General features: G+C 44.1%; 1 long non-coding RNA gene across 1 annotated transcript; it reads left to right on the top strand.

The window, feature by feature from the left end:
• Positions 1-7,943: 7,943 nt before the first annotated feature.
• LOC139362609 (uncharacterized) lies at positions 7,944-12,807 on the top strand. Its single transcript, XR_011621781.1, has 3 exons — positions 7,944-8,627; positions 9,325-9,535; positions 12,674-12,807. It is a non-coding gene; the product is annotated as an uncharacterized lncRNA (long non-coding RNA).
• The last annotated feature ends 362 nt before the right edge of the window (positions 12,808-13,169 follow it).

Below are 13,169 nucleotides of genomic sequence, written 5' to 3'. Positions count from 1 at the left end.
TCTGTATTTCTGAGGCCCTTTTAAAAAAAATGATTCTTTGATATATCTACTGAAAAGTTCTGGAAACAGTGAGTATCCTTAGTATCAAATTAGGGTTACTAAATATCACTTCCCTCCCGAGAGAAGCAGGGCTTTTTGGAGAAGGCTGATTTTATAAACTGAGTAATATAACCCTAGAATATCTCATCACACCAGAAAGCAAGGATGTCATCAAAGACTTCTGAGGTCCTGTCATAAGCTGGGGCAAAACAGACAATTTAAACATCATTAAAGGCAGTAACTGCAATGCCTCAAAACACTTCAATTATGTTGAAATCTATTTGCTCATAATGTTCTTTTTAAAAGTACGTTGATTATCTTTGAAGAATGCTAAGAAGCCCAACTCATTATTTTTAAAAGCTGGCAAAGAAAGGAAAGGGATCAAGCATTTATTATCTTGACTTTCCTGTACAAACTATACCCCAGTATAAGCAAATAGTAGATGAAGGCAAGTTTCTCTTTGTAAAAGTATTGCAGCAAATAAATGAAGGGACAATGGAATTAGAATGTTGCCATTTTGCTTCCCTTAAAGAGTTAATGGTTCTGAACACCGAATGTACTTGGCTGATAATAGTAGAGAGAGAGGGAGAGAGAAACACCCTAACATTCTAAACCTTCTGATGGAAATCCACAATGATACCAACATGTTATCACCAAACAAAACAAAACAAAACAAAAACCTGAATCTGAACAAGCCTGTACATCACAGGTTAGCAATCTGCCTTCTTGGGGCCAAATCTGGCCAACTGCCCATTTTTATAAATAAAGTTTTATTGAAACACAGCCATACCCATTCATTTCAGTCATAGCAACAAAGACAGAATGGCCCACAATTCCTAAAATACTTGCTATTTAACCCTTTTCAGTGAAAGTCTGCCAACGCCTGCTATACAACAAAAGAATCCCAGTACCCCTATTAGTCTATTGCAATAGATGGACCTTATTCAGTCCTGATTTGAACAAAATGACGAAGTTGTTTATGAGACAACTAGAGAAATTTGAACATTGGTTGGATGATATTATGGAATTATTGTTAATATTTTAGGTGTGATAGTGGTATTGCATGTGTGAGAGCGTATCTAGTGGAGACACATGCTGCCATATTTATGGATGAAATGAGACTTGTTTCAAAATAATGTGGGTTGGCAAGGATTTCAGGCAGTATTCACAGCTATTTAATACAAATAATGATTCTATTAGCAGGCATTATTCTTCTCATTTTACAGATGAGGAACTGAGGCACAGAATTGATAGTTGATTGGTGAGAGGTGGGAATGGTATTCAGAGCCCTGGGTCTGATTTCAGAGCCTGTACTCTTCATCATGGAGCCAGGGCCACCCCTTTGATGTGAACTTTCTGGAGCTCATGGTCTGCCCCAGCTGGAGAGGGCTCCAGAATGCCACATGCACAGGCAGGACACATAAAGCGCAATAGGCCAGTAGAACCCTACAGGCTTCATCCATAACCAGGCACTTAACAGACATATGCTGAACCCTCCCTGTGCCAAGCTCCATGCTAGAGGCGGGCTCACATGGGCGAATAACACCCAGAAAGCCCCTTCCATCAGAAATTACAATTTGGCAGGAGACAGACTGACTGTAAATACGTTTCCTTTTTGGGAACACCACTCTAGCTTCTAGGTGGAGGAGAGTTGGGGGTGGTGAGGCTGGAGACAGGGAGACCGATTGGGAAGCTGCTGCAAGGATCCGTGAGGACAGTGGCGATGGGCGTGGGAGGGGGAGTTTAGCATTTAGTGCTTAGGAGATGAAGCCCTTGCAGCACAGGGAAGAAGCATCATAGGACTCTCATGTGATGGGAGCACTCAACACACAGCCATCTGCATCATAATCTCTTCTGTTTGCATGGTGCTGGTGCTGTTCAATTTTCAGAGCAATATCACAAATCCTGCCTCATTTTGCTCCTCAAGCAGTGGGAGGCAGGGATGGTAGGGATGAAAATTTTCCTTATAAAAGGAAATTGACGGACAGGAACATTGAGCTCCCACCATATCCTGGGACTCTTATTCTCCAGCACTCCCAGGTAGACATCATGCACCTGCATCACAGGAGGACGCAGAGACACAGAGTTGGTGACTTGTCTAAAATCACAGTGAGGAAATGATGAACCCAGTCAGCTTCAGAAGCCTAATTTTTTTTCCCTAACCCATGTTGCCTTCTTCAAATGACTGCTTAGATACATTTGGGAACAGAGGGAAGTAGGGATTCCCCTCGGACTTACTTTAAAGAACCTTTCCTCATGTATTTAAAATAGAGTCGCATTTACAGAAAGCTGTGCATGCTTTCAGGAGCATATCAGTTGGGTAAATAAGGCCCATTACTATGATATTACATCAGCAAGGTTCTACCTAGAGAGGTGGGTGGCTAAAATCATAGAGGTTTCCAAATGTCTGTTTACTGTCAGCCCTGCTGTTTTCATGAGCGTGGAGAGTTACCCCATGGAAGGCTCAAAAGCTCTGAGCCCCAAGAGCTGGTGTCAACTTCTGATTCTGCTTAGACCATTGGCATGTTCCAGGCAATTTTCTGCCCCCTGAGCTCTGGTTTCCTTATTTCCATGTCTACTGGCCATCTCCCGGGGCATATTCTCATAGATTCAACATGAATGGCCCCTCCTGAAGTTGTGTGTCTGTAGGGCTTAGTTGACTCACTGTAGTAGGCTTCCTGTGAGGATGAAATCATATTCTACAGTCTCTCAATTCTGTTTGTTCCTAGTTTAACCACTCCAAAGCCAGGACGCAGATGCCACTGTAGCGTCTTATGTTCTCCATGCCACAGCCGTGGCATGGGAGGGTCGACATATTGTTGTAATTCCTGGTGCCATGATGGGAAACCATCTCTCCTGACATTTTAGTTACCAAATGACTACGGCTCATTTGAGAAGGTGTCTAACACCTTCCTGGTGATGGCAAGAGAGCCCCGGCATAAACGTTTGCGGGAAGGTGTCGGAGCTGGGGGGTGTTCTGGAGACCACAGGAAACTGCTTGTAGTGAGGAGGACAGTGTCCCCCAAGGATGCCTTTGCCCTAATCCCCAGAACCAAGAAATAAGTTACCTTACATGGCAAAAATAACTTTGAAGATGTGATTCAAGGAAGGGCTTTGAGATGGGGAGGTTCGTTTGGTTAATCCAGATGCTAGCCCAAGCTAATCAAGTGCATCCTTAAAAATAAGAGAACCTTTCCAGCTGTGCCCAGAGGGTGCGATGACTGTGGAAGAATGGTGGGTCAGAGAGACGCAACACTGCTGGCTTTGTAGCAGCGGCAGGGGCCATGAGCCAGGGAACACAGGCCGCTTGAGAAACTGGCAACAGCAAGGAAGCAGACTCCAGAAAGCAAAGCAATCTTGTGACCCCTTGACAGCCCAGTGAAGCCTGTAGCAGACCTCTGACCTGGAGAAGTAGAAGACAAGGTTTGCTTTGTTTTAAGCCACGAAGGTTGTGATAATTTGTGACTGCAGTGTATAGGAAACTCATATACTACTCTTACAAAATTCTCCACCACCTGACAGCAAAGAAGATGATATTGCATGGAAAAACATGGATATTGATGATTCCAAGTCTGAACGTGATTCAGAAGAGTTAACCTGAGTGTGGAAAATGTTAGGAATGATTTAACAATTGATTTCACCTATATTTAATGTTTATATAAGAATGTCTAAATAGGGCCCAGCCTTCTTCATACATACAAGACAAAAATCCTAAATAATAATAAAGTATCACGGTTTAATGGTAACGTGCATTTAGTAGTACAAGAAAGGATGGTTCTTTTGGTCGAGGCATGTATCTTAGTATCATTAGAATTGGTGAAACTGGGCAACACTTGGTACATAGCAGTCACGCAGCAAACACTGGTTTTCCTTTCCTGACAGTGTCATCTAGGGTTTTAAGCCTGTGACCCCCGTGGCTATGTGTATCTGTGACTTTTGGGGTGCCTATGTCGACTGCCTGCCTTCCTTCTTATGTCTTGGGTTTGGTTTGAATGCCCTCTGTTTCCCACTCTGTAACTGGACTATTCCACCTTTCCCAGCATACCAAGGACACTTTCCATTTCTTTTCTTTTTTTTTTTTTTTTTTTTTTTTTTTTTTGAGACGGAGTCTCGCTCTGTCACCCAGGCTGGAGTGCAGTGGCGTGTTCTCGGCTCACTGCAACCTCTGCTTCCAGGTTCACGCCATTCTCCTGCCTCAGCCTCCTGAGTAGCTGGGACTACAGACACCCGCCACCGCGCCAGGCTAGTTTTTTTGTATTTTTAGTAGAGACGGTGTTTCACCGTGTTAGCTAGGATGGTCTCGATCTCCTGACCTCGTGATCCGCCGTCCTCGGCCTCCCAGAGTGCTGGGATCACAGGTGTGAGCCACTGCACCTGGCCCCTTTTCTTTCTTTTATGTTTATTGAGACATGGTTTACATAAGCAAATTTCACCTTTTTAGGTGTATAGTTCTTTAAGTGTTTATATATATAATACATGATATATATTTCTATATATAATATGTATTTCTATATATATAATATATAATATATATTTCTATATCTATTAAAGTATCCCCCCGTACTTTTGGAGTACCAGTGGTTTTGGGTAACATGGATGAATTGTGCAGTGGTGAAGCCTAGGTGAGAGAATGGAATTGTCTTTAGAACATGCAGCATCCTTCTGGAGTTCGCAGTGGCTTTCAGATCATCGTGATTAATTGGTAGTAATGCCAATGCAAGCAGGAACGAGGAATCCTGGAGTGGCAAAACCTGAAGTGGGCTGCTGGCCACAGCAGACTGACTCCTTTGGCAACACAAGTGTTTCATGAATGTGTTGTGTTTATTTGGTCATTTTCTAAAAGTCTTCATCTCTCCCCTTCTGTGGTAAAAATCTGGAGGAAGACCAATTGAAGCTCAAGCCCGCAGAAGTGTGTGTTTTCACAGGGACCATTTGGAGATTGGCCTTTGTGCAGATTTATGAGTTGATCAGAGGAAAAAAGTAAAACAGTGAAGGAGGGAGGGAAGGGGGAAAGTAAGGAAGAAAGGGCAAGAGAAAGTGCAAGTCAGACTGCAGGGCGCAGCTGGGCATCTGTATGTTCACACGCTCCCCGGGAGATGCTTATGCTCAGCAGAGTTTCGGAACCCCTGGCTGGTCCTGTTTAAATTAGATCAATTTAATTAGACCAAGTGCTTCGGGGCATCTGGCCTGGCAGTGCCCTTAGCAGATAGCAGGAACCCCAAGAGAAGAGGGCAGTGCTGCAGTTACGATGCTGATGCTGTGATGTAAAAGGTGGGGGAAGGGGGCCCCAGGCGGCCATGAAATGCTGTCATGCTGGGTCTTGCACGTGCTTCTCTGGACTTTCCAGTGCCCTCTCAGAGAAAGCCCTAAGATCTCACCAGTGCAGAGGCCAGAAGTGGAGTTGGGGGTCAGGAAAGGTGGACCTGGGGCAGTTGTGGGAGAATTAATTAGAGAACCTCAATAATTCCGCCAGAGTGTCCCCCACAGAAGGTGACTATCCAGCCTTGGCCTGCAGATTGACCTTCCACAGCCACTTAGCTGGCTCACAGTGGCAGCTGCCACCCGGCACATTGGAGCTCAGCCTTTATCTCGCCTGCCTCCGTCCTACCTCTGCACCACACCCAAAGGGGAGTATGCCCGCTGCCCTTGCCCACAATTCCATTCCCTTCGCTGTCTCCCAAAGACTCCCACTAAACTACGGACAGAGAGAGCCCACACTAGCTGCCCAAATTCATCCACCTTAGCTGGCACATATCAATATGTGTAGATGGTAAAAAGACCCCAGCACATGGGATCCGCAGCTGAGGGAGGGCCACTGAGCTGAGAGGGCCCTGGAGAATCTAACAAATCATTCTACTGTTTCCCCCTCTCAGGGAAATTTTAGAAGCTATTCTATCAAGGAAATAAGAGATTTTACTTAAAAAAAAAAAAAAAAGAGCAATAGGAGCTAAAAAAAATAATCACTGGAGATAAAAGTATAAATTTTGAGAATAAAAGAAAAACTGAGTGGAAGCAGTAAACGGCAGAAGGGACTAAGCTAAAATCTGATGTTAAGTATTGGCTCAGTGTAATTTAAGGCATTGTCGCAGCCTCTGAACAAAAAAGCAAAGCGATGGAAATGATGAAAGGAACCAAAAGAGATCCAGGAGACTTTTCCTTCCATGGCACAGGAGTCCAAGAAAAGAGAACAGAAATGGTGCAGGTAAAACAAAGATCAAAGGAACAAGAAGTTTTCCTTGAACTGAAGACATCAGATCAACAATGCTTGCCAAATGCTTGGGGAGTTATTTTAAAAGACACTTAAGAATTCAAAAGATAAAGAGAAATTGTTTAAATGTGTGTTCGGCTGCATGAGACTCTCTAGAAGAGTAAATGGTAGCAAACAGTAGAGCAACAGATCCCAGGGAAAGTGACACACTCCAGAATTCTGTATCCAGCCCAACTATCTGTCTTGTGGGAGGAAGCAGAAACAGTATGGTTTACCTTTCATGTGCGATTACTGTGTTTTTACTCACAAAATACATCAATCCAATGGACAAAATGAATCAGAAGGAGGAATTTAAGAAAAAGAAGGTGAACTATCTGAGAAACAATCATATAAGTGAAACAAATGAATCTGAACAATTGTGGATAACGTGACCAGAAAACAAGTACAGTCAGGCATTGCTTAATAATGGAATACATTCTGAGAAATATGTCATCAGGAGATTTCATCATTGTGTGAACAACATGGAATATACTCACACACACCTAGATGGCATAGCCTACCACACACCTAGGCCATATGGTATGGACTGTTGCTCCTACGCTATAAATCTGTACAACATGTGATTGTACTGAATACTGTAGACAATTGCAAAATAATGGTAAATACTTTTGTATCTAAACATATCTAAACATAGAAAAGATACAGTAAAAATACAATATAGAACATAAAAAATGGGACACCTGTTTACTATGGATGGAGCTTGCAGGACCGGACATTGCTCCGGGTGAGTGAGTAAGTGGTGTATGAATGTGAAGGCCTAGGACTTTACCATCCACTACTGTAGACATTATAAGCACTACACACTTAGGTTACACTAAATATATTTAAAAATTTTCTTCAATAATAAATTAATTTTAGTTGACTATAACTTATACTTTATACACTTTATTATTAACTTTGACTTTTATAATCATAACTTAAAATACAAACATTATACAGCTGTACAGAAATATTTTCTTTACATCCTAATTCTATAAACTTTTTTCCATTTTTAAAATTTTTTATTTTGTTTATTTACTTTGTAAATGGTTTCGTTAAAGACTAAGACACATACACACATTAGCCTAAGCCTACATGGGTCAGGATTCTCAGTGTCACTGTCTTCCACCTACACATCTTGTCCCACTGGAAGGTCTTCAGGGCAATAACGTCTCCTGTGATAACAACGCCTGCTTCCGGATACCTCCTGGAGGACCTGCACGAGGCTGTTTACATTTAACTTTTTTTATAATTGGAAGGAGTACACTCACTCTAAAATAATGATTAGAAGTATAGCAAATCCATAAAACAGCAAAATGGTTGTTTATTATTATTACCAAGTATTACGTGCTATATATAATTGTATGTGCTATACTTTTATTTAATTTTATTTTTTTCTTCTTTAAGATGGAGTTTCACTTTGTCGCCCAGGCTATAGTGCAGTGGCATGATCTCGGCTCACTGCAAACTCCGCCTCCCAGGTTCAAGCAATTCTCCTGCCTCAGCCTCCTGAGTAGCTGGAATTACAGTTGCCCGCTACCATGCCCAGCCTAGATAGATAGATAGATAGATAGGTAGATAATTTTTTTTTTTAGTAGGGACAGGGTTTCACCGTGTTTTCCAGGCTGGTCTCAAACTCCTGACCTCAGGTGATCTGCCTACCTAGAGTGCTCCCAGATTGCTGAGATTACAGGCATGAGCCACTGTGCCCGGCCCTGTGTGTGCTATACCTTTATATGACTGGCATCACCACAGACACATGAGTAACACATTGAGCTATGACATTATGATGGCTATAATATCACTAGGTGATATAATTTTTTAGCATCAGTATAAACTTATGGAACCACAGTGGTATATGCAGGGGGATTGTGTTAACCAAAACGCCATTATGCAGCACATGACTGCAACACAAAATTGAATCTAAGTTATTGTTGGTAATATGATGAAAAAGCTTGATGCAATTATTAAGAAAGGAATCTTGAAATAAGATGTGATCTAAAATGACAAAACCACAAAACAACTGAGAATGAATACTTCAGATTATTTCAACTAACCTTTTTTTTTTTCTTTTTTCTTTGGAGATGGAGTCTCGGTCTGTTGCTCAGGCTGGAGTGCAGTGGCACAATCTTGGCTTACTGCAACCTCCGCTTCTCAGGTTCAAGCCATTCTCCTGCCTCAGCCTCCTGAGTAGCTGGAATTACAAGTGCACGCTGCCAAGCCTGGCTAATTTTTTGTATTTTAGTAGAGACGGGGTTTCACCATGTTTCCCAGGCTGGTCTCGAACTCCGGAGCTCAGGCAGTACACCTACCTTGACCTCCCAAAGTGCTGGGATTACAGGTGAGAGCCACCATGCCCGGCTGTCAACTAACTCTTTGAGTTGGAGAAGTAGGGTAAGAATGAGAGGGGGAAAGGGGAAGGAAAAGAGAAAAAGAATCTGTCCTGGGTGTGGGTGGGGCTGGTGTGTGATGAAGTAGAGGTGGGGGGTGGGGAGTGGGAGAGGGCTTAACAGGGAGGGGGAAGGGAGGTCACCCCAAGGATTGCATTGTCACTCAGGATTCGCCAGCTGTGTGCTCCCCAGCACGCCATATCCACTCTTCACACCTTGGCTTCTTCCTCTCTTAAATGGGAGATAGAGCCCAGTTCATCAGATACTTGTGAAATTAAGTGGGAATACATGTCAGTCAGCTTATATAAAGCTGGCACGTTTTAAGCCCTAGTCACTAGGTATTATTTTAATTAATACTAATTACTATTCCTGATGGTGATGTAATATAGGTTCAGACATATTTTTAAACTCTTTTTACATAAACTTAAACCGGAGGAGGCTGGGGTGGTGTCCCTCTGTGCTGAGCCACACAAATGGAACCTGTCTTCCCAGGGCTGGGTTGGGTTGGGTTGGGTTTGGAGGGTGGAATTTGTTTGCTTTTTCTTCTGGAAGGTTAGGGCTCCTCCTCTTCCCTCCCTTTCAGGTGGGTGGAGGCTGATTCCAGGGTAGAGAAGAAAGCACTTGACAAACCTTTATTATTCTCCCCAGAGCAGAGAAGAGGATGTAGGCCTGTGTACACAATGCGATTGCAGCCATTCGTTTTTGAACTGCAGACATGGGATTGGAACCACACAACGACACTGTTCCTATTAGTTCCCTTGAGTCATCCATATCCTGCAAAGAGCCTCAATCCCTTGCATGATGATGAGAAAAGGTCGAAAGGTCTCCTTCTACAGATCTGGGAGCCAGTTGCTTTCCTGTGGGTAACATTCTCTTTGGAGTCACTTGGGAGAGTCGGGGTGGGCACGCCAGGGTTTTATCAGGGTGGGGAATTGGGAGCTGGGACGCCCACCATTCAGCCTTTGGAGCTTTCTGACAAGGGAAGGAACCTTGGTAGAAACTTCCCTCCTGCGGAAGTTTGTTTAAAGCCAGGTAATCACTGTTATCCTCATTACTGTTTACCAGCCACAAACCACTTAATCTCAAAATTCTTAAGGACTGTGGGTGTTATCCCCAACCTACAAGTGAGACCATCGACACCCAGGGAAGTGAAGGAATTTGCCCCTGCTGGGTGGAAACACTGGATTCCAGCCCTGGAGAAACAGATCCATGGTATAACATCAGGAAGAATTTGAGGGCAGCACGTTTCTTTTATGCTTTATCGCTATTTTTAGATTATTTTCATTTAAGAAAAGAACTTTTATTTGCGTTGAAAAAAATACTTGAATGTATCTGTACTTTATAGAGATGAACAGTAGAACAGTAACAATGTCCCATGAAATGGGAACAACCGTGCCTTATCTCTTCTTGAAGCCTGGTGGCTTTCTGTTTATGAATGTGGTGATTTGACTCATGAACTTGCCTTTCCTTCTGCTTGGGAATGTGATGGTCATAGTGTTTTCATTTTCCAAACTCTGTGAGGGACCTTCAGCTGGGGTATTTTGTACGCAAAGCTCAGAGGTAAACACATAAGGTCATATCCTCAAGTCTCAGCTGCCACCACATTGGACATTGAACTTGATGGAAACCAAGATGGGAATAAGCTTCCATAACCCAAGGAAGGACTTTGGGATGGGCGCGGTGGCTCACACCTATAATCCCAGCACTTTGAGAGGCCGAGGCAGGCGCATCACGAGGTCAAGATATCGAGACCATCCTGGCCAACATGGTGAAACCCTGTCTCTACTATAAACACAAAAATTAGCTGGGCATGGTGCCGCGCACCTCTAGTCCCAGCTACTCCGGAGGCTGAGGCAGGAGAATCGTTTGAACCCAGGAGGCAGAGGTTGTAGTGAGCCGAGATCGCACCACTGCACTCCAGCCTGGGCGACAGAGCAAGACTGTCTCAAAAAAAAAAAAAAAAAAAAAAAAAAAAAAGTTGGCTGCAAACTCCAGAATGGAATATTTTATATTAGTTCTTGAATAAAACTTGGAATAATCTTCAAACCCTAGTCCCCATCTGACCTGAACCCTTGGCAATATTTGATGCAGTGCTGACCACTCAAACTCCATTCTCTTGATTTCTGCAATGTCTTTCTCTTGGTTTTTCTCTTTCCTCTGAATCCCTCCTTCTCAGGTTCTTTCATGGGTTCCTCCTCTTCTCCTCCACCTGTTAGTGCTGGAGATGCCAGGGTGCAGTCCCTGGTTCTCTCCTGCACCCCGTCATTGTTGATCTCTGGGGATCTCTGGGGATCTCACCCACATTTCAATCATGACTCAAAGTATCTCATCTGTGTTAGTTCCAGCTCAGACCTCTCCTGAATGCCCACCACTCTTTACCCTCTGCCTGTTTGATAGTCCACTGGGTTTCCTCACATCCATCTCAGATTCTACAGCATCCACATGGAATTCCTGCTCTGTCATCCCCTCTCATTCCTACCTGCCATCCTCCTCACCTCAGCCACATAGCCCATCTGTCCCTCTTGCTGTTCAGACCACAGTTTGGAGACACCCTTGACTCTTTTTCTCGCACCACACATCCAGCCATCAGGAGTCATGCTGGATCTACCTTCAACCTTTACCAGAAACTGACCAACCGTTCCTCACCTCTCCACGGCCACCTGGCCCCAGCTCCCATCCTCCCTCACCTGCTGCAACCTCCAGCAGTTCTCTGGCCTCTGCCCTTGTCCTCATGGTCTGTTCTCTGCCCAGCGGCTCCAGTGATCTTGTTAAAATACGGCACAGAGTGTCGCTCCTTTGTTTAAAAGCCTGCAATTGTTCTCATGGGACTGCATCTTACAGTGGTCCTTGAGGCCCTCTGTGGTCCACAAGCCCCCTTGCTCTCCCACTGCAACCTGTTCTGCTCCAGCCCCTCAGGCCTCCAGCCTCACTGTGACTCTGGGGAATGCTCACATACCTCTACCCTTAAGGCCTCCTTGCAGTCAGTTACTTCTACCTGGAAGCTTACACGCTAGACAGCTCCAGGAGGAACACTCTCACACTTCCTCAAGTCCTTGCCCAGAGGGCACTTCCCGTTTCCAGTCACAGCCAGGCCCCTTCCCCCTACCTTGGCCCAGGCACTCCCTGACTCTTACTGTCCCCTGTAGTTTTGATTTTCTTCTTTCCTTTTTCCCTTCCTTTTTTCTACCTGCCTGTTTGCCTGCCTGCCTTCCTTTTTTCCTTTCCTTTCTTTCCCTTTCTTCTCTTCCTTTCCCCCTCCCTCTTTTCTTTCTTTCCTTTCCTTTTCTTTTCTCCTTCCTTCCTTCCTCTCTCTTTCTTTCTTTTCTTCCTTCCTTCCTTCCTTCCTTTCTTTCTTTCTCTTTCCTTTCTTCCCTCCTTCATCCCTTCTTTCTCTCCATTTCTCTCTCCCTCCCTCTCTTCCTCTTTCCCTTCTTCCTTCCTTCCACAGCTGTAATCATTTTATAACAAACCACACAAATGGATGACTCACTGTGTTTGCTGTGGACATTCACGATCTCACTGTGCCCTGTCTCCCTGCATACCTCCCTCCCCAGCACATAAGCTCCATGAAGGCAGCAATCAATCTTTGCCTGTTTTGTTTACTGATGTATCTTGAATGCCCAAAACAGAAGTTGGCATGTCACAAGTGCTCAACACCTATTTGTTGAATGAATGAAGGAATGAATGAAAGAAGGAGTCACAGGGATTCCAAAGGGACTGCCAGGGACCTCTTCTTTACTGGATTCCTAGCTTGTCCTACAGTTTGGGTGGCCCTTGCACATTCTCCTGGTGGCTGAAGTTCCTGCCACTCTGAACTGAGCTTAATGTGCTACTAGGGTCAACCCACACCCTGCTGGCCACTCTGAGTGCAACAGTGTCCATCTCAGGGGTGGGAGATACCATTGCTCCCTAGTTGTGCCAAGCCATCCATTAAGCCACTAAAACGGCAGGGCCTGAGCCCGGCACATGGACTGACTCTTCATTTCCTACTTGGCAGGAGGCACTTCAAGTACAGACCAAGAGAAAAGTCTACCAAGGAAAGGGAGACGAACAAGCTGAGGACACCGAAGAATCTTGTTTGGGATCTGCAGATAGCAAGAAGAATCTTTAATAAATAAGACTCCCATTAAAAATAACTTCATGGGTTTTAAAAAGTCATTTTCAAATGAACAGACACTAAAACTTCTGATTTGGGACAGAAGACTGAAAATACAATTTTTTTCATTGTCTTTTTGTCACTAAATACATAGGATTTTGTGTAGCTCCTCTTTTATTTGTTCATGTAAACCCAGTTGATTCACGGGGTATTTTGTTTTTCTAAGGCATAATTCTTTTAAGTCCACTTATTTCTTCCTATGCCTACTGATATGGTCTGGCTGTGTCCCCACCCAAATCTCATCTGGAATTATAGTTCCCATAAACCCCACGTGTCATGGGAAGGACCAGGTAGAGAAACCTGAATCATGGGGGCAGTTTCCCCCATCCTGTTCTCA

This window comes from Macaca nemestrina, chromosome 4 (assembly GCF_043159975.1).
Source record: "Macaca nemestrina isolate mMacNem1 chromosome 4, mMacNem.hap1, whole genome shotgun sequence".
NCBI lineage: Eukaryota > Metazoa > Chordata > Mammalia > Primates > Cercopithecidae > Macaca > Macaca nemestrina.
This window is presented reverse-complemented; position numbering and strand designations above follow the sequence as displayed.